The 22,105-nt window shown below is 36.6% G+C and overlaps 1 protein-coding gene, 1 non-coding gene and 1 pseudogene across 32 annotated transcripts in view; 1 reads left to right on the top strand and 2 right to left on the bottom strand.

Moving 5' to 3' along the window:
• Nucleotides 1–22,105, bottom strand: part of RALYL (RALY RNA binding protein like) — a 730,553-nt gene that overhangs the window by 239,479 nt on the left and 468,969 nt on the right. The gene's annotated exons all lie outside the window — the stretch shown is intronic.
• On the bottom strand, nt 445–11,973 carry LOC134810885 (26S proteasome regulatory subunit 7-like; annotated as a pseudogene).
• Nucleotides 15,588–15,694, top strand: LOC112204226 (U6 spliceosomal RNA). Its single transcript, XR_002937805.1, has one exon. It is a non-coding gene; the product is annotated as a U6 spliceosomal RNA (small nuclear RNA).

Here is a 22,105-nt window from a genome sequence, read left to right as displayed (position 1 = left end):
GCTCATGGATAGGAAGAATCAATACAGTGAAAATGGCCATACTGCCCAAGGTAATTTATAGATTCAATGCCATCCCCATCAAGCTACCAATAACTTTCTTCACAGAATTGGAAAAAACTACTTTAAAGTTCATATGGAACCAAAAAAGAGCCCACATTGCCAAGATAATCCTAAGCAAAAAGACCAAAGCTGGAGACATCACGCTACCTGACTTCAAACTATACTACAAGGCTACAGTAACCAAAACACCATGGTACTGGTACCAAAACAGAGATATAGACCAATGGAACAGAACACAGCCCATAGAAATAATGCCACATATCTACAACTATCTGATCTTTGACAAACCTGACAAAATCAAGAAATGGGGAAAGGATTCCCTATTTAATAAATGGTGCTGGGAAAACTGGCTAGCCATATGTAGAAAGCTGAAACTGGATCCCTTCCTTACACCTTATACAAAAATTAATTCAAGATGGATTAAAGACTTAAATGTTAGACCTAAAACCATAAAAACCCTAGAAGAAAACCTAGGCAATACCATTCAGGACATAGGCATGGGCAAGAACTTCATGTCTAAAACACCAAAAGCAATGGCAACAAAAGCCAAAATTGACAAATGGGATCTAATGAAACTAAAGAGCTTCTGCACAGCAAAAGAAACTACCATCAGAGTGAACAAGCAACCTATAGAATGGGAGAAAATTTTTGCAACCTACTTATCTGACGAAGGGCTAATTTGCAAGAAAAAACAAACAACCCCATCAAAAAGTGGGCGAAGGATATGAACAGACACTTCTCAAAAGAAGACATTTATGCAGCCAAAAAACACATGAAAAAATGCTCACCATCACTGGCCATCAGAGAAATGCAAATCAAAACCACAATGAGATACCATCTCACACCAGTTAGAATGGCAGTCATTAAAAAGTCAGGAAACAACAAGTGCTGGAGAGGATGTGGAGAAATAGGAACACTTTTAAACTGTTTTGGGACTATAAACTGGTTCAATCATTGTGGAAGTCAGTGTGGCGATTCCTCAGGGATCTAGTACTAGAAATACCATTTGACCCAGCCATCCCATTACTGGGTATATACCAAAAGGATTAAAAATCATGCTGCTATAAAGACACATGCACACGTATGTTTATTGGGGCACTATTCACAATAGCAAAGACTTGGAACCAAGCCAAATGTCCAACAATGATAGACTGGATTAAGAAAATGTGGCACATATACACCATGGAATACTATGCAGCCATAAAAAATGATGAGTTTATGACCATTGTAGGAACATGGATGAAGCTCAAAACCGTCATTCTCAGCAAACTATCGCAAGGACAAAAAACCAAACACCGCATGTTCTCACTCATAGGTGGGAATTGAACAATGAGAACACATGGACACAGGAAGGGAACATCACACACCGGGGCCTGTTGTGGGGTGGGGGGAGTGGGGAGGGATAGCATTAGGAGACATATATACCTAAGATTAAATGATGAGTTAATGGGTGCAGCACACCAACATGGCACATGTATATACATGTAACAAACCTGCACATTGTACACATTTACCCTAAAACTTAAAGTATAATTTAAAAAAAAAAGAAAAAAAATAAAGATGTGAGTCTGACCCTCTAGATCAGGTAAACTAAATTCAATCTTTCTATCCAATTTCCCTGGCTTCATCAGTGCTGAATCCAAAGTATCAGGTCTGTTAGTGGCCATCAGCACTTAATATTGCCTTGAGGGTCAAAGCCATCCAACTGATGAACTAGTTCCCACATTTTTCTCTGTACTTCATTGTCACCTCCAGCACCATCATCAAACTGAGCTCTTCCAATAGCATCAGTTTCATCAAAGAAGATAAGGCAGGCGTTTCTTGTTCTGGCCATTGGGAAGAGCTCATGAACCATTCCAGCCCCTTTGCAGATATATTTCTGTAAAAGTTAATATCCAATAACTCGATGAAGCAAGCATCAGTCCTATTTAGCAACCACCTAAGCACAGAGTGTCTTGCACCTAGTGGACCAAAGAGCACACTCTTGGGAGGCTCCACGCCAAGGTTAACAAATCTCTCTGGATGAAGTAGTGGGGTTTCAACTGCTTACAATGTCTCAATCTGTTCCCTACAGCCAACAACATCACTGTATATGACATCAGGTTTTTACTCCACCGGCATCATGGTAATTGTTGGATCAATCTTAGAAAGTATGGGAATATGAATTTAATACTTACATTCTTCCACATCAAATTTCATCCCTGCCTCAATGTCTGTAGATCACTGAGGTCTGCCATAAACTTAGCAATCTGCTCCACATTGACAATGTATTTTGAGTTCTCAGAATCAGCATTTACTATCTTTCTACACGTTGCAATCTGTAAACATTGTCCACCCTGGAGCATTTGCTTATTTGCAGCCAAATCCCAGAGTGCTGGTGGTGGCCAGGCTAGTGTCAGACTCTTTAACACTATTGAGATAATTAATTTTCTTAAGAAGTTGTTGAATGTCATTCTCAACCTGCTTAATCTGCCTAGAATAAGTGCTCTGACCACGATTTTTCAGCAAGGCAGTATCCTCTTCATTCAGAGCTCAAAAGTGTTTGTCATCCTTCTCATCCTTTTTGATTTTCCACTGATCAGCACTGAGGTAATCCAGCATTTTAAGAGATACCAGTGCTTCAGCTCCTTAGTGATTACACCGCCTTACTATTATTTCTTTTATGCACTGTTGCTAGTGAACTTTTAGCTTTCTGCAGGAAATGTGAAAGTAATAAAGAGACTCAAGAAAGAACTCCATGTTGAAATAGGTTTGTACAATTTTTCTGACCTTTTGCAGCCTCCTTTTAAATTCTTTATCATATGCTTGTTTGCATTAAAAAACGCTACACTTGGCTGGGCACAATGGCTCTCGCCTGTAATCCTAGCACTTTGGGAGGCCGAGGCGGGTGGATCATTTTAGGTCAGGAGTTTGAAACCAGCCTGGCCAACTTGGTGCAACCCTGTGTCTACTAAAAATATGAAAAAATTATCTGGGTGTGGTGGTGCATACCTAAAATCTCAGCTACTCGGGAGGCTGAGGCAGGAGAATCGCTTGAACCTGGGGTGTGGAGGTTGCAGTGAGCTGAGATCTCGCCACTGCACTCCAGCTTGGGTGACAAAGTGAGACTCCATCTCAAAAAAAAAAAAGAAAAAAAAAACCCCAAAAAACAACAAAAAAACTATACTTGCAGGGCAGAGGAGGTCATTTTTATAGGAAGTAATTCATAAAACTGACAATTTAGCTGTAGTAATCAAGAGTTGTCCATTCCCATATAGACAATGTTAAAAAAAAAAAGGGTGAAAAGCAAAGTGCTTTTGTATGACTTATGATATCGGTGGAATTTGAAATTTAGAACTAATGATTTTTTTTTCATTTGGTTGGTAATTTAAGAGAAAAGTAATATCACTTGACTTCACTCTGAAGCACACATCCAGAAAAATCTATAGCTCTAGCACTCCAGAGAAGTTCAACCTCCTATAAATGAAGAAATAGAACGTGGTTTTATTTTCCATTTGTGCTGTACATAAGTTTATTTCTTGAAAAATGCTATCTGAGGTGAGTAAAGGGAAAGTAGCCTAGGCTAATAATTTAGACTAGAAGTACATGCATTGAAGGTACATTGAAAATGTCATAAAAAAGTCATTTCACGTGGGAGCTGGGTTAGCCATAGCTTTAAGAAGTTTTCTTTAAAAACAGCTTTACCTGAGAAAGCAGCTGAAATAACTGCATCTTTCATTTTCTTTTATTGCACAAAATATCAATAAATACTGCTGGTTTTAAGCATTTTCTATTCAGAAGCAATCTTTATTCTTTTCTATTTCCAGTTGTATCACCAGTTTAAATTGTTAGATAGAAAATGTTATAGGTACACTTTTCTGATTCAAAAAATCTCTGAAAAACACATGTTGTTGAGATCATTAAGAAATAGGCAAATTATTTAGTCTTGCTATTATAACATATCATTTCTTAGTAGGTAATCTATTCCTATTCCCATTTATACTTTTATTTCCTTTTAAGGTTATAAGTAGTACAATGACCAGGTTTAACTGTTTATATTATTTCCAATCTATACTTACTGCTATATGAAAATATCTGAACCATGTTATTCAAAATACATTTTACAAACATAATAATTTTAACTTTTTATTGGTCTATTTAATAAAAGGCTAATCAAGATCAAATTTTATTTTATCTGGGACATTGACAACTAGGGAAAAACAGGTTTAGCTTTGAAGGCTTAATAGATATAGCTCTGCCTTGATAAAATCTTTTGGCTCCTTCATTCCTTTAATTCTTCATTTCTTCCTTTAAAGTACAAGAGTGCATTACAGGCAGGGTGGCTCATGCCTGTAATCCCAGTACTTTGGGAGGCCCAAGAGGGTGGATCATGAGGTCGGGAGTTTGAGACCAGCCTGGCCAATATGGTGAAACCCCGTCCATACTAAAAATACAAAAATTAGCCAGGTGTGGTGGCATGTGCCTGTAGTCCCAGCTACTTGGGAGGCTGAGCAGAAGAATTGCTTGAACCTGGGAGGCGGAGGTTGCAGTGAGCTGAGATCAGGCCACTGCATTCCAGCCTGGGTGACAAAGCGAGACTCCATCTCAAAAAAAGAAAAAAAAGTCTTTTAATATGTAATCAAGCCCAAGCAATAAAAAATATTTTGAAAGGATTATAACTTGTGCATTCATTTCTATGTTTCCCCATAACTCCAAGCACTGAAAGGCCTTAATAATCATTTAGTTGAGGCTTAATGATGGCATAACCAGCTATTATATAGCTTCTTGAAATCCAGAAGGCTATTTTAGGATTGGGTGGGGACCTTAAATGGTCATTTGCTATTAAGCACGATCACACTAAAATTCTGGAGACAGATTCAGTTATCTCATGGACTCATTGTGAAATCAGTTTGCTCACATAACTAAATGCTAACTGGGACATGGGATTTGGGAGCACACTGGGAATGTTAGGACATGGTTTTGATTGCAACATTCTCATAAACTATCTATAGGAAAAAAGGGGTTATGCCTACAATCAAGCTTTGTATATTTGCATGCAAGCCACAAACTAAGACCTATTTCTGCTGTATGGACATCTGCAAAATCTCAGGGACTATTTGGAGAAAGGAATAAGCTGCATTTCTGATATAGTCATAGTATAAGCAACCCAAATTGGCCATCCATATCTCTACATTAGTGATTCCTGGTTTTTGCAATTGCAATTACTTGGATCAGAAAAAATCCAAAGAGAAAATATTCTTTCATGTAAGGACATTTATAAAATATTATTGCTCATCATTTCATTTATTTATTTATTTTCCCATTTTTTCCAGCCTTGTTGAGGTATACTTGACAAATAACAGTTGGATATATTCAAGATATACAGTGTAATGATTTGACATACACATGAATTGTGAAATGATTGCCACATTACACTAATTAACACATCAATTGCCTTGCAGTTCTCTTTTTAGTTAAGATTCACCAATTCATGTGCTCTTTTTGTTGGTGACCAATAATATTTTCCCCCTTTTTATTTGTACAAATCTATGCAGTACAAGTGCAATTTTGTTACATGCATAGATTGTATAGGGGTAAAGTCAGGGCTTTTAGAGCACCCATCACCTGAGTAATATACATGGTGGAGAAGACGATCTAATATCTATGAACTATGGTGAAAAGCCAAGGAGAATATCTACAGAAAAGGGGGAACTCAAAAAGACAAACTTTTTGGATGTGACCAAACACATAAAACAGTGAGGAATTCTGCAGGGAAACAAAGTTGGCCTTTCAGAGAAAAAGAGATGTTTCAATTTGATAATATTTGTATGAGCATGAAAATCATCAAATACTGGTTACCTAAGTCAAAAATCAACTCCTAAAATTTCATTTTATAATTCAGTTTTGAAAATATTCCTCAAGTATAAACTAATTTTTATCTTTTTGAAGTAAATTTTAAACTAATATTTGGGGAATTAGGTCTATTCCATTCAGTTCGCCTATCTCCTATTTAAGGAGCCGTTTGTAAGCCTCTATTAAGTCAAATTTCTTAAAAACATCAGTAGAAAAGTAACAGAATTGGTGGACTGGTTATACCTTAATACATACTTTTGAAAAAAGAGATTCTTCAAATAATCTCAAAACCACCCAAGTCATCCAAAGTTACATTGTAATTTAAGGAATAAGAACATTTAATAAGCATATTTTAAAAGTTTAGTGAAAAATTCAAGTTTATATTCAACTTAAATATTTATTTGCTAAGCCTTCAGAAAAAAATGTATTTCTCAAACAGCATGGAATTGGAAATACGATAAATCTTATTTGTTATGGGTTTTATGGTTTAAAAACCTTCAATTTAACAAGTTACAAACATAATTACATTTTTAAGAACTCAGAGCTACTTAACAGTAGATAGCAGTAAATTTTAAGTCTTCCTTTTTTTTTTACATCTGCACTATTGGCATATATCTTCTTATAATCAAATTTTAAATAAACATAAGTAAGAATAAATCCAAGAAACAACTTTAACTCAAACTGTGCTTACTTTGTATACAATTTGGTTTCAAAAATATAAGAAATGTACCTTCTTCTAAGTGTTCTGTAATCTTGGATTTCATGTTTAATAACCTAGTAAGCAAGTAATGACTGCACTAAGAGCTAAAAAGGAAATTTTATCAAATGTTATTGAGTATTCTCCATATGCTAAAAATATGCTAAGAATAAAAGACAAATGGTGCTGTCCACCTGGATTATACAGCCTTGATGAGATAATGATAAAAAGAATTACCTTTGAAGTACTTTTAAAGTACTGTGTAATCATCCAGAGTGTACATCTTGGCCTTTGGAAGGAGTAGGAAGAGCCAGAGATAACTACAAAAGAATGCTGTGTTTAGAGTAATGTTGAAAGATGGGGCAGTCACAGCCAATATCATACTAAATGGGCAAAAGCTGGAAGCATTCCCCTTGAAAACTAGCACCAGACAAGGATGCCCTCTCTCACCATTTCTATTCAATATAATATTGGAAGTTCTGGCCAGGGCAATCAGGCAAGAGAAAGAAATAAAGGCATTCAAATACAAAGAGAGGAAGTTAAACTATCCCTGTTTGCAGAAGACATGGTCCTATATCTAGAAAACCCCACCATCTCAGCCCAAAAGCTTCTTAAGCTAATAAGCAACTTCAGCAAAGTCTCAGGATACAAAATCAATGTGAAAAAATTACTAGCATTCTTATACACCAACAACAGTCAAGCCAAGAGCCAAATACGGAATGAACTCCCATTCACAATTGTCACAAAAAGGATAAAATACTTAGGAATACAGCTAATTAGGAAAGTGAAAGATCTCTACAAAGTGAACTACAAACCACTGCTCAAAGAAATCAGAGATCACACAAATTAAAAAAAATTCCATATTCATGGACAGGAAGTATCAATATCATGAAAATAGCCATACTGCCCAAAGCAATTTGTAGATTCAATGCTGTTCACATTAAACTACCATTGCCATTCTTCACAGAATTAGAAAAAACTATTTTAAAATCCATATGAAACTAAAAGGGAACCTAAATTGTCAAGTCAATCCTAAACAAAAGAAACAAAACTGGAGGCGTTACACTACCCAACTTCAAACTATACTACAGGGCTAGACTAACCAAAGCAGCATGGTACTGGAAGAACAGACACATAGACCAATGGAACAGAATAGAGAACCCAGAAATAAGACTGTGCACCTACAATTATCTGATCTTTGACAAACCTGACAAAAGCCAGCAATGGGGAAAGGATTCCCTATTCAATAAATTGTTCTGGGATAACAGGCTAGCCATATGCAGAAGATTAAAACTGGACCCCTTCCTTACATCATATACAAAAATCAACTCAAGATGGATTTTAAATGTAAAATGTAAAGTAAAACCCAAATCTATAAAAATCCTGGAAGACAACCTAGGCAATAGCATTCAAGATATAGGTACGAGCAAAAATTGCATGACAAAGACACCCAAAGCAATTGCAACAAAAGCAAAAATTGAAAAAATGAGATTTAATTAAACTGAAGAGCTTCAGCACAGCAAAATAAACTACCAACAGAGTAAACAGACAATCTAAAGAATGGGAGAAAATTTTTGCAGTTTACCCATCTGACAAAGGTCTAATATTCAGCATCTACAAGGAACTTAAACACATTTACAATAAAACAAACAACCCCATTAAAAAGTAGGCAAATAACATGAACAGACATTTTTCAAAAGAAGACATACATGTGGCCACCAAGCATATGAAAAAAAGCTTAACATCACTGATCATTAAATGCAAATCAAAATCACAATGAGATACCATCTAACACCAGTCAGAATAACTACTATTAAAAAGTCAAAAAATAATAAATGCTGGCAAGGTTGTGGAGAAAAAGGAACACTTATACACTGTTGGTAAGACTGTAAATTAGTTCAGCCTTTGTGGAAGACAGTGTAGATTCTCTGCAGATTTGACTAGTGCAATTACATGAACAGATTTACAGAAACTGGAGCTTTTTGGTTGATATGGTTTGGTTGTGTCCTCACCCAAATCTCCTCTTGAACTGTAGCTCCCACAATCCCCACATGTCATGGGAGGGACCTGGTGGGAGGTAACTGCATCATGGGGGCAGGTTTTCCTGTGCTGTTCTCATGATAGTGAATAAGTCTCATGAGATCTGAAGGTTTTATAAAGGGCACTTCCCCTGTACATGTTCTCTTGCCTGCCACCATGTAAGATGTGCCCTTGCTCCTCCTTTGCCTTCTGCCATGATTATAAGACCTCCCCAGTCTTGTGGAACTGTGAGTCCATTAAATCTCTTTTTCTTTATAAATTACCCAGTCTTGGGTATTTCTTCATAGCAATATGAAAATGGACTAATACAGTAAATTAGTACGAAGTAATGGGGTGCTGCTGTAAAGATACCCAAAAATGTTGAAGTTACTTTGGAACTGGGTAATAGGCAGAGGTTGGAACAGTTGGAGGACTCAGAAGAAGACAGGAAAACGTGGGAAAGTTTGGAACTTCCTTAAAACTTGGAGGGCTCATAAGACAAGATGTGGGAAAGTTTGGAACTTCCTAGAGAATTGTTGAATGGCTTTGACCAAAATGCTGATAATGATATGGACAATAAAGTCCAGGCTGAGGTGGTCTCTGATGGAGATGAGGAACTTGTTGGGAAATGGAGTAAAAGTGACTCCTGTTATGCTTTAGCAATGAGACTGGCAGCATTTGACCCTGCCCTAGAGATCTGTGAAACTTTGAACTTGAGAGAGATGATTTAGGGTATTTGGTGGAAGAAATTTCTACACAGAAAAGTATTAGAGATATGACTTGGGTGCTCTTTAAAGCATTTAGTTTTATTCATTCACAAATATATGGTTTGGAACATTTAAAATGTTTGGAATGTTTAAAAGGGAAGCAGAGCATAACAGTTTGGAAAATTTGCAGCCTGACAATGCAATAGAAAAGAAAAACCCATCTTCTGATTTTCTGAGGAGAAAATCAAGCTGGCTGCATAAATTTGCATAAGTAATGAGGAGTAAATGTTAACTGCCAAGACAATGGGGAAAATGTTTCCAGGGCATGTCAAAGACCTTCCAGCAGCCCCTCCCATCACAGGCCCAGAGGCCTAGAAGGAAAAAATGGTTTTGTGGGCTGGGCCCAGGCCCCCACTGCTGTGTGTAGCCTTGGTACTTGGTGCCCTGTGTCCCAGCTGCTCCAGCCTTGACTAAACTGTGCCAAGGTACAGCTCAGGTCAGGGCTTCAGAGGGTGGAAGCCCCAAGCTGTGGCAGCTTCCATGTGGTGTTGAGCCTGTGAGCGCACAGAAGTCAGGAATTGAAGTTTGGGAGCCTCTGCCTAGATTTCAGAGGATGTATGGAAACACGTGGATGTTCAGGCAGAAGTTTGCTGCAGGGATGGGGCCCTCATTGAGAACCTCTGACAGGGCAGTGTGGAAGGCAAATGTGGGGTTAGAGCTCCCTACGCCCACAGTCCCCACTGGGGCACTGCCTAGTGGAGCTGCAAGAAGAGGGCCCCCATCCTCCAGACCCCAGAATGGTAGATCCACCAACAGTTTACACTGTGCACCTGGAAAAGACACAGACACTCAATGCCAACCTATTACAGCAGCCAGCAGGGAGGGCTGTATCCTGCAAAGCCACAGGGACAGAGCTGGCCAAGACTGTGGGAGCCCACCTCTTGCATCAGCATGACCTGGATGTGAGACATGGTGTCAAAGGATATCATTTTGGAGCTTTAAGATTTGACTGCCCTGCTGGATTTTGGACTTGCATAGGGCCTATAGACCCTTCGTTTTGGCCAGTTTCTCCCATTTGGAACAGGTGTATTTACCCAATGCCTGTACCCCCATTGTATATAGGAAGTAACTAACTTGCTTTTGATTTTACAGGCTCTAAACAGAAGGGACTGGCCTTGTCTCAGATGAGACTTTGAACTGTGGGACTTTGAGTTAATGATGAAATGAGTTAAGACTTTGGGTGACTGTTGGGAAGGCATGATTGGTTTTGAAATGTGAGGATATGACATTTGATAGGGGCCAGAGGCAGAATGATATGATTTGGCTCTGTCCTCACCCAAATCTCATCTTGAATTATAGCTCCCATAATCCCTAATGTGTCTTCAGAAGGACCTGGTGGGAGGCAATTGAATCATGGGGGTGGGCTTTCCCATGCTGTTCTCATGATAGTGATTAACGCTCACAAGATCTGGTGGTTTTATAAAGGGCAGTTCCCCTGCACACACACTCTTGCCTGCTGCCATGTAAAACATACCTTTGCTCCTCCTTCACCTTCCACCATGATTGTGAGGCCTTCCCAGCTATGTGGAAATATGAGTCCATTAAACCTCTTTTTCTTTATAAATTACACAGCCTTGGGTATTTCTTCATAGCCATGTGAAGAAGTACATAATACATTGGTGTAAGGCATTGTGAAAATTTTTACATAATTTTTATAATCATCACTTTGTTTGAGGGAGATCAGATGTCTGACATTTCTCTTTCTCAAGGGATAGTCAACAGAAATTGCTAATTTGTGTACAAGTATTGTGTTCAATATGAGTTGAATGTCCAGCAGAAAGAGTTGTGTAACTCCTCAAGTGGGAAAAGTATAAAAAACAACAAAAGAGCTTTGAAGTCCTTCATCTGTATTTTTAGGGAAAAAATATTAAAAGTGATCTTAGGCAGAAAGTCCATGACCAGGATCCCATTATCAGTGGGAAATTAGTGTAAGAGGTGGGAGGTTATTATTAGGTTTTTTTTTTCAGCAGGAAATAGTCAGAGAAGATGCCTTAAAATGAAGGAAAAAAAAGAGCCCTGTTTCAGAGGAACAAGCTCTCAAGAATTTTGATATAAAATAAGCAAGAATCAGCACCAATCCCCTTGGGGTTGTTTTGAGACTATATTAAGAAAGATGAACATAAAGAGAGAGTGAAAAGACTAGGAATCGGTTGAAATGCGCACTTGTAGTTTGCAAACTGCTCTATTTACAAAGAGATGCAAAATACTTGGTGTTTGACAGAAAATAAGTTATGCTTATTTTAATAAGTAGATAATTTTTTGAGAATTTTTCATTTACTTAGCTATGGTATGAATCTAGGGCAGGAGTTGGGACACACCTTCTCCATTAGTAATGGAAGTACACCACTGACTTGAGGTCTGGACTGTAAAAAGTGAATGGCCATCTTATATGATAGGGTGTTTTGAATCCTTGACATTTGATGTGGACAGACTTGATCAACAGCACGCTCAGCTCCATAATCTTAAGCAAATTAATGCAGGAACAGAAAACCAAATATCACATGCTCTCACTTATAAGTGGGAATTAAACACTGAGCACACATGGACATAAAGATGGGAACAACAGACACTGTGAACTAATAGAGTGGGGAGGGAGGAGGGAGGGGGGAGGGGGGAGGGAGAAGATGTGGGCTGAAAAACTAACTACTGGGGACTATGCTCACTACCTGGATGCAATATACCCATGTAACAAACCTGCACGGGTACCCCCTCTATCTAAAATAAAAGTTGAAATTTAAAAAAAAATGCTCAGAAGCACATGGGTGTTCCAAAATGGTAATTCCCAAATGGCCCTGCCCAAGCCCAGAGACTATTCATGATCACCTAGTGTCAACATTTAGTGAAAAGGGATGACTGCCGAATTACTTTGGTTTAACATACAGAGTCAAAGTGTACCCAGTGAGATGGACTGTCCAGGGGTGATCTGACAAAACCAACACTAGACTGAAAGTTGTGGCTGTGAATCTCAGTTATCTATTACTGTATTACACCATTTCAAAGGGTGGGACCAAGTTTTATTTTTCTATGTGTTTCTTGCAAGACACATGAACATAATAGGCCTTGATAATCATTGAGTAAATGATTACGAATGAATGAATAAATGGATGGATGGATGGATGGATGGATGTGTTGTTGAACATTTAACCTCAATAGCTTTCCTGCCAATTATCTGACATTTACCAGTAAATTTCTTGGATACTTGATTGTCTACTTTTTGATTTCTTTATGTTTTGTGATTTTTTAAAAAAATCCTTTAATATCCTTCTCTGTCTTGTCTGGTTATTTCTGAGCTCTAACTACCCTACTTTGGTCTCACTCCATTATCATCCAAGCTCTAATAACAGTCATCATAACAAAATTATGTTGTCATATTTAAATCTTTCCTCACATCCACTCACCAGAATGACTGTTCTATTTGTACAGTGTCTCAGTAATATATGCCTCTCTATTTAATGCCAACTGTGATTATTCAAGGTTAGATAATAACTTTATAAGTGACCTTGCTACACCAACAAACTGACTGAAAGTGTCTTCTCAGCATAATGTTGGAACTTCCACCCAGGCACTCTATACTCTAACCACCTGGATCTACTACCTTTCCACTTTTAAATCACTGTGTCTTTGTCTTTATTACAGCTGTTCTGTTTTAAATAATGCCCCAACTCCCTATCCCCTGTTACATATGTACACACACACCAAAGTTTTATTCCTTTAAGACCTTTATGAAAACTCACTGCATGACTGCTTCTCTTTTTCACTCAGGCAGAATTTATTACTTTCTTGTTCTGGGCTCCAACAATAGCATTCATCACTCTATTGAAATAACCTGAAGGACAATGTGAAATAAGGTTTTAATCCTGTTTGAATCCCTTAAAGCTAGCATAGTGACTATTCAGTAAGCATTTCCTGATTGTCATATACCTTGACAGACACAGAACCCCATGAAATGAAGTGGTAATTTATAAAACGATTGCCTGCTATTATCACACACCTTTTCATCATCAAAGGAGGTAAGCCATGGAGAAAGAGCCTGCAAACATATGCCTTAGAGGATTAAAAATAGTAATGAAAAAGAATTTTAAAAGGCTGTTGTCTCTATGGCATGATTTTCCTGCACACCACCATGCACTCCTCAGCCTATGTGGAATGCCCATTTTCTTGCTCATTCTCAGAAAAGCACTGCCATCCTCCCTAGGTTATATAACTCCAGGTAAGTTTTCAGATTGAGTCTCTAAACACCAACTTCCACTAAGTTACTTGTTGGGCTGACTGGTTCTCAGTGTAGATCAGGAATGGTATAAGATATGTTGGTTACATTTTATCATACCAGAAACAAGGAAGTTATCAATGATGACCGGGGTCAAGTCTAAAGTTCTCTGGAGCCAATCTGAAGTGGCTGTCATTGACCAAAGTTGGGATTATTCAGGGAAAAAAAATGTAATGGACTGAGGAGATTAATTTTTAAAAACATCAGTTCATAATGATAACAGGAAAAATCCTTCAGCAGTCTACTTTAACTGATATTCAAGTACCAACTCATCATTTTGAAAACTGATAAAGAAGCAAGCCTTTATCTTGATTTTCCTATACCCACTGTACTGTAGCATAACTAGTCAATCAGAGAAAGTTTCTCTTCATAGAAAATTATGGCAAATATATTAAGAAGGAGTAAAAGAAAATAACCACTTAAAGTTCTTGACAAAATACTGGATTTAGGGAATGAAAATAATGGTCCATAAAATCCAAAAAGACACTTAAAACAGGTAGCATGGGTCTCTTGATGGAAGTACTCAACATTACTGATGAAGTATTCCAGCCCATACTCGAACCTGAATATGAACAAGTCTCTAGATTTAGCTAACAGTTTACAGGAAATACAAGAGGCAAGGAGAAAAAAAAAGTAAAAATAAACAGAAGGTCAAAATAAGCAAAAAATCCATGGTCAAATTACCTGTTTTCTTCTGCAAATGAATTAAATGGCAAAACAGAAAAGAGAAAAAGGAACTTCTTCCTTTTGTTTTAAAAACCCATGTCCAGCTTTCACACTTTTACTTAACTTAAATTTACCCTCACAATGTTGCACTTCTCATTCAGGAATGTAATCACAGATTACTTACTTGTCTTTCCTAATTGATATAGCAGAAACAATGTCTTGTTAATTTTGTATTAGCAACTACCACCAGAGTGCCCAGCACACAGCTCATAATAGGTGCTCACTGAATGTTTGCAGAATAAATACATGAATAAACTCCAAGCACCATCAACTGGCCCTTTATCCCAATGTTATAATTCATTTTCTTCTTGCTAAATCTGGGAGCATGAAGCAAGAAGACTGCAGTGGAAGAAAGGTGGCACAGAAACGATTTCATTTGATCTCAGATAAAGGTGCTCTTTATGAGTATTTTCAGTATTTGTTACACATTAGTGCCTCCTGGGAAAATTTTTAAAATACATACGGTTGGTCCCATAACCAGACATTTTGATTTATTTGATTTTGAGTGGAACCCAGAAAAAGTATTTTTTGTAACTCCTCAGTTGGCACAAATGCGGGGCCAGGATAAATTGCTCTGTATCATTTTCAATGCCTTTCCATTCCACATGTCTCTCAAACTTTAACCTCCCATAAGTACAGAGTTCTTTGTTATACCTGCAGATTCTAGTGCAGAGCCTGGTTCACTGTTAAATATTTATCTTTGTGTGTGTGCCTGTATACATGTGTGTGCACATGCGTACTCATTTTCGTATGTATATTTTGTTCACATGAATAAATATGAAGGCCCTTTTTCAATACAGCATCTTCACTATGGTCTCAGAAGTAAGAGACTCAGGTCATGAAGCCAATAACGAGCAAAATAGGCTAGTATTTCAGAGCAATGAAAAATATGTTATGGTGGTTAGAAATATACTTAAAGCTGACTCTTCATGCAAGAATAGAGCCAACCCTGGTTGGTAGAATCAAAGAGCTGTTATCTTTGTTTTACTGACAAAACATATACAGATCTAAAAGCATATCAATACCCAAACCATTAGGGGGACTGTTAGTTCTCTATGTGATAAGACCAATCTATATCCAGAAAATACAAGATAAAATAAACAAGTGGTCTAGTATTGTCTTTATTCTTTGTTGACAGATCTTTTTTACTATGATCTTTTATATTATGATATAAGAGAGATGAAAAATAGTTTAGATGGCTTAGTCAAGACTTGTGTTTGTGCTTGCTTTGGCAGCACATATACTAAAACTGAAGTGATACAGAGAAAAGTAGCATGGCCCCTGCACAAGGATTACATGCAAATTTGTGAAGTGTTCCGTATTTCTCCAGGAGTTGGATTTTGAAAAAAATTAATAAAATAGACTTCTAGCTAGCTAATAAAGAAGAAAAAAGAGAAGATTCAAATAAACACAATCAGAAATGAGAAGGGGATATCATGACTAATGCCACAGAAATACAAACAACCATTAGAGAATACTATAAACACCTCTATGCACATAAACTAGAAAATCTAGAAGAAATGGATAAATTCCTGGACACATACACCCTCCCAAGACTGAAGCAGGAAGAAATTGAATCCCTGACTAGAACAATAATGAGTTCTGAAATTGTGCAGTAATAAGTAGCTATAAACAAAAAAACAGCACAGGACCAGACAAATACTACTAGAGTTACAAAGAAGAGCTGGTACCATTCCTATTGAAATTATTCCAAAAATTGAAAAGGAGGGACTCTTCCCTAACTCATTCTATGAGGCCAGAATCATCCTGATAAAAAAAAGCCCGGTAGAGATACAACAAAAAAATAAAACTTCAGGCCAATATTGTTGATGAAGATCAATGCAAAAATCCTCAACAAAATACTGGCAAACCAAATCCAGCCACACATCAAAAAGCTTAACCACCGCAATCAAAGAGACTTCATGCAAGGTTGGTTCAACATACACAAATAAATAAAAGTGATTCATCACATAAACAGGACTAAAGACAAAAACAACATGATTATCTCAATAGATGCAGAAAAAGCCTTCAATAAAATTCAACATCCCTTCATGTTAAAAACTCTTAGTAAACTAGGTATTGAAGGAACATACCTCAAAATAATAAGAGTCATATATGACAAACCCACAACCAATATCATACTCAACAGGCAAAAGCTGGAAGCATTCCCCTTGAAAACTGGCAAAAGACAAGGATGTCTTCTTTCACCACTTTTATTCAACATAGTATTGGAAGTTCTGGCCAGGGGAATCAGGCGAGAGAAAGAAATAAAGGCATTCAAGTAGAAACAGAGGAAGTCAAACCATCCCTGTTTGTAGATGACACGATCCTATATCTAGAAAACCCCATCGTCTCACCCTAAAAGCTTCTTAAGCTGATAAGCAACTTCAGCAAAGTCTCATATACAAAATCAATATTCAAAAATCACTAGCATTCAGATACACCAACAACTTTCAAGCCAAGAGCCTAATCAGGAATGAACTCCCATTCACAATTGCCACAAAAATAATAAAATACCTAGGAATACAGCTAAGCAGGGAAGTGAAATATCTCTACAAGGAGAACCACAAACCTAAAAGACATCAGAGATCACACAAACAAATGGAAACACATTCCATGCTCATGGATAGGAAGAATCAATATCATGAAAATAGTCATACTGTCCAAGGGAATTTATAAATTCAATGCTATTCTCACTAAACTACCACTGATATTCTTCACAGAACTAGAAAAAACCTATTTTAAAATTCATATAGAACCAAAAAAAGAACCTGAATAGTCAAGGCAATCCAAAGCAAAAAAAAAAAGCTAGAGGCATCACACTCACGCTACCTGACTTCAAACTATGCTATGGGGCTAGAGTAACCAAAGCAGCATGGTGCTGGTACAAAGACACAAAGACCAATGGAACATAATAGAGAACCCAGAAATAAGTCCACACACCTACAACCATCTGATCTTTGACAAACCTGACCAAAACAAGCAATGGGGAAAGGATTCTCTATTTAATAAATGGTGCTAAGATAACTGACTAGCCATATACAGAAGATTGAAACTGGACCCCTTCCTTACACCATACACGAAAATCAATTCAGGATGGATGAAAGACCTAAATGTAAAACCCCAAACTATAAAATCCCCAGAAGAAAACCTATGCAATAGCATTCAGGACATAGGCACAGCAAAGATTTCATGATGAAGATGCCAAAAGCAATTGCAACAAAAGCAAAAATTGAAAAATGGGAGCTAATTAAACTAAAGAGCTCTGCACAGCAAAGGAAACTATCATCAGAGTGAATGGACAGCCTAGAGAATGAGAGAACATTTTTGCAATCTACCCATCAGACAAAGGTCTAATATCCAGTGTCTACAAGGAACATAAACAATTTTACAATTAAAAAAACAACCCCATTAAAAAGTGGGCAAAGGACATGAACAGACACTTCTCAAAAGAATACATGCATGCAGCCAACAAACATGAAAAAAAGCTCAACGTCACTGATCATTACAGAAATGCAAATAAAGCCACAGTGAAATACCATCACACACCAGTCAGAATGGCTATTATTAAAAAGCCAAAAAGCAACAGATGCTGGTGAGGTTGTGGAGAAAAAGGAACACTTTTGTTGGTGGGAGTGTAAATTAGTTCAACCATTGTGGAAGACAGTGTGGCAATTCCTCAAAGACCTAGAGGCAGCATTCCCTCCAGCAATCTCATTACTGGGTATATACATAAAGGAATATACATCATTCTATTATAAAGATACATGCACACGTATGTTCACTGCAGCACTTTTCACAATAGCAAAGTCATGGAATCAACCAAAATGCCCACCAATTATAGACTGGATAAAGAAAATATAGTACATATATACCATGGAATAGTATGCAGCCATAAGAAAGAACAAGCTCATGTCCTTTGCAGGGACATGGATGGAGCTGGAATCCATTATCCTTGGCAAACTAACACAGGAACAGAAAACCAAACACCACATAGTCTCACTTATTAGTGGGAGCTGTACAATGAAAACACATGGACACAGGGAGGAGAGCAACCCACACTTGAGCCTGTTGGGGGGTGGGAGGAGGGAGAGCATCAGTAAGAATAGCTAGTGGATGCTGTGCTTAATCTGTAGGTGATGGGATGATCTGTGTAGCTAATCACCATGGCACACGTTTAACTATGTAACAAACCTGCATATCCTGCACATGTATCCCTGAACTTAAAAGTTCAAAATCCAAAAAGTAAATAAATAAAAATTATATATGCATTTTATATACTATTTTATATAAATATGTAGTAATAGATTAACTGTGGATGCCTATATATGATCTAAAACTATATTAAAATACATTTCCATAATTTGATCCAAAAAGATTTTTTTTTATTTTGAAAAGTTTCAAATATATACAAAAGTCAAGAGATTGGTATAATGATTACCACGTGTTCAACATCCAGTTTAAACAATTATAAGCTCAGACAGCCTTGTTTCACCTACTTTCCAACCTCGGATTATTTTGAACCAAATCTCAGACATTATCATAAGCCTCTCATCATGTGTATGTAAAGAATAAGATTTCTTTGTTTAAACAAAATCAAAATATTATATCACATCTAAAAACATTAAAATGATGTCTTAATTTCATAAAATCATTATTAAATTACCTTGATTATTCTCAAAATATTTTTCTTTATATGTTCTTCAAATACAGATCCAAATAAGATCTATAAACTGATCAAGGACCTAAAGCATATATTAGTGTGAATGTGTGGTAGAGTGCAAGAAGGGAAGTTTTCAGAAGCAAGGTAGGAAATGAAAGCACATTCCTTCCATGAAGCCCATGATAAGCCAGGTGAAAGAGTTTCAGCATTATCCTGAGAGCCGTTAGAGTCCACTGAAATACTTTAAAGATTGAGACATGAGCATATTTAAGAGGCAAAGAAATTGAATGAATATTAAGGGAGCTAGAAAAGAGGTCACACTTTGAATAGCTTTCAAACTTTTTTATGTATTGACTTTATTTTTCTGTGAGAACTAAATTTGGAGGTCTTTAAAGATTATGAGAAAAGCTACCTTAAATCTGGACAACTATAAGAAGTATGGGACCACAAGGAAAAAAAAACAGTAACAAAAATGTGACTATGACTAAGTAGAGCTGGCCCCAGCTCAAAGAAATGTGAAAAGGGGTTTTGCATAATTCCTTCTACACTGCCAGGCCAGTTTATCTGGGAAGAAAAGAGGCAAGAAGAAGAAATAAATAACCATACACTTAGGTGGAGCTTCCTTATCAAAAAGTATATGTAATGAAAGAAAACTGCTAGATGACGAGTTAGTAGGTGCAGCGCACCAGCATGGCACATGTATACATATGTAACTAACCTGCACAATGTGCACATGTACCCTAAAACTTAAAGTATAATAAAAAAATAAAATAAATAAAATAAAATGTAGCACCAGAAAAAGAAAATAAAACTATGTCAAAAAACTATTGCCATAAATTAAAGCCATGCCTATATCAAAATAATTCAGAGAATCTAGAAAGTAAACATTGATTAAATTCAATCAAAAAGAATGGAGATATTGTTACAATAATAAAAAGCACATTTGATTTGAAAGCCTAGTCATTAAGATAGTACTATACATACTGTATAATCAACAATAAAGATTTGTTATTGAAAATTTATACAGCAAAATTGGAAAAGAATGAAATAGCAGAATGAAATTGATTTATCAGAGGAGTGGGTGACTTTGACTCATATATCTTACTCTATTCTATGGTATATCACAGGGCAAAAATAGTAATAATTTATGGTCCCTCTATATATTAATAATAACGTGGGCCGGGCGCGGTGGCTCTTGTCTGTAATCCCAGCACTGTGGGAGGCCGAGGTGGGAGGATCACGAGGTCAGGAGATTGAGACCATCCTGGCTAACACGGTGAAACCCATCTCTACTAAAAATACAAAAAATTAGCCGGGCATGATGGCGGGCGCCTGTAGTCCCAGCTAGTCGGGAGACTGAGGCAGGAGAATGGCGTGAACCCGGGAGGCAGAGCTTGCAGTGAGCCGAGATTGCACCACTGCACTTCAGCCTGGGTGACAGAGGAAGACTCTGTCTCAAAAAATAAATAAATAAATAAAATAAACAAATAAAAATAATAATGTAAGACATTTTATATGTATATTAAGATACTAAATTCTACATCCTGAAAATAGAATACAAACTTTCTTTTCAAATTCTCTTGGGAATATATTCAAAATTTGTTCTATATGAAGTCTCAATAGTCTCAATATAACTTCAGTGAATTCTACATTTACACATAATTTATAACTTGCTTTTTGATAACAATATCAAAGTGGAAGTTAAATTTTAAAAATAGAATCCTCCTCAAAAGGTATCTTTAAGTTGAAAACCTTAAAACTGGGGAAAAGCAAAAACATTGAAGAATATCTAAATATAATAGTTAAAAAACATGAAAAACCACAATTTATGAAATATGGAAATAAAATATAAACTATGAAATGATTCACTGTAAGAAAGTTTATTGTCTTAAATGCTACACACTGAAATAGGAAAATATAAATTAAATGAATTATTAAATGTAAAAAGCAAAATAAATACCTCTAATGAGACAGAGGGGGAAAAGTTAATCAAGATTAAAGCAGAAATTAACAATATTTAGAAGGTAAAAATAGAGAAAAGCTAATACAATTCAAGCATATGGTTATGTGAAAGAACTGATAACATAAACTACTTAATAAACTAATTAGGACACAAAAAGAGAAATAAAAAAGTAATATAAATGAGATATATCATTATTGAGAAAATTCAAATAACTCTCAATTCTCAACTTTATGTACATAAATTTGAAAATTTAGAACAAATATCTTTTCTTCAAAAGGGTTATTATATCCAAACAGGCCAACTGTAGTAGAATAAATTGAGAAAATTGTAAAGTGCCATGCCTATATCACTTCAAATGTAACCACCTACCAAATATTCGTGGAATAGATACTTCTACTATTCTTCAAAGTGTTATTCTATTATTCTCTCCCTATTGGTAACCATTGTAAATCAGAATAATATACTTAAACCTCTATTTCTTGTCCTATTCATATAGACAGTATTTACTGATTTCTAACTTTATCTTTTAATGATATTAGTAATCCTACTCTTTCACTCCTTTTCACCTTCAACTTCAAAATATTGGTTATCTATAATTTTAAATTTTGATTAATATGGGGATCATATGCATTCATTTATAGCCTTGTAGTCACAAATCTTCCAAATTTCAACAGGTTGAATATAAATGGCAAAAGCAATACATGATATTTATATTATTGTGACTAGGTAAAGCCACATGATCATATTTCCTTTCTAGCAGTTTGCCCTGAGCCTCCACCCACTCCTAGTCCACTATCACATATTTTATAGCCTTTCTTTTATTTTCTTGTATTTGCTGCCTCTCTGTCAAGTTCTTCTGATATCTTAAGCTTATTATTAAATTGCTTAGGTCCCCTTTAAGGAAGAGCCTGCCTCAGCAGCTTTTAGTGCTGCAACAAGCTACCTTTCTTTATCAAACAGCCTTTTCTGATTGCCTTCCATTGACCAAAGGCTCACTCTTCAGGGGTGGCCCTCATCTGATGTCTGATCCAGGGAGGGGTACAATGGCTCTCTCACATTTGGCCTAATGGGGAACACCGCAGCCAGACCCTATCAACTCCAGAATTTCCTC

This window comes from Pan troglodytes, chromosome 7 (genome assembly GCF_028858775.2).
Source record: "Pan troglodytes isolate AG18354 chromosome 7, NHGRI_mPanTro3-v2.0_pri, whole genome shotgun sequence".
NCBI lineage: Eukaryota > Metazoa > Chordata > Mammalia > Primates > Hominidae > Pan > Pan troglodytes.
This window is presented reverse-complemented; position numbering and strand designations above follow the sequence as displayed.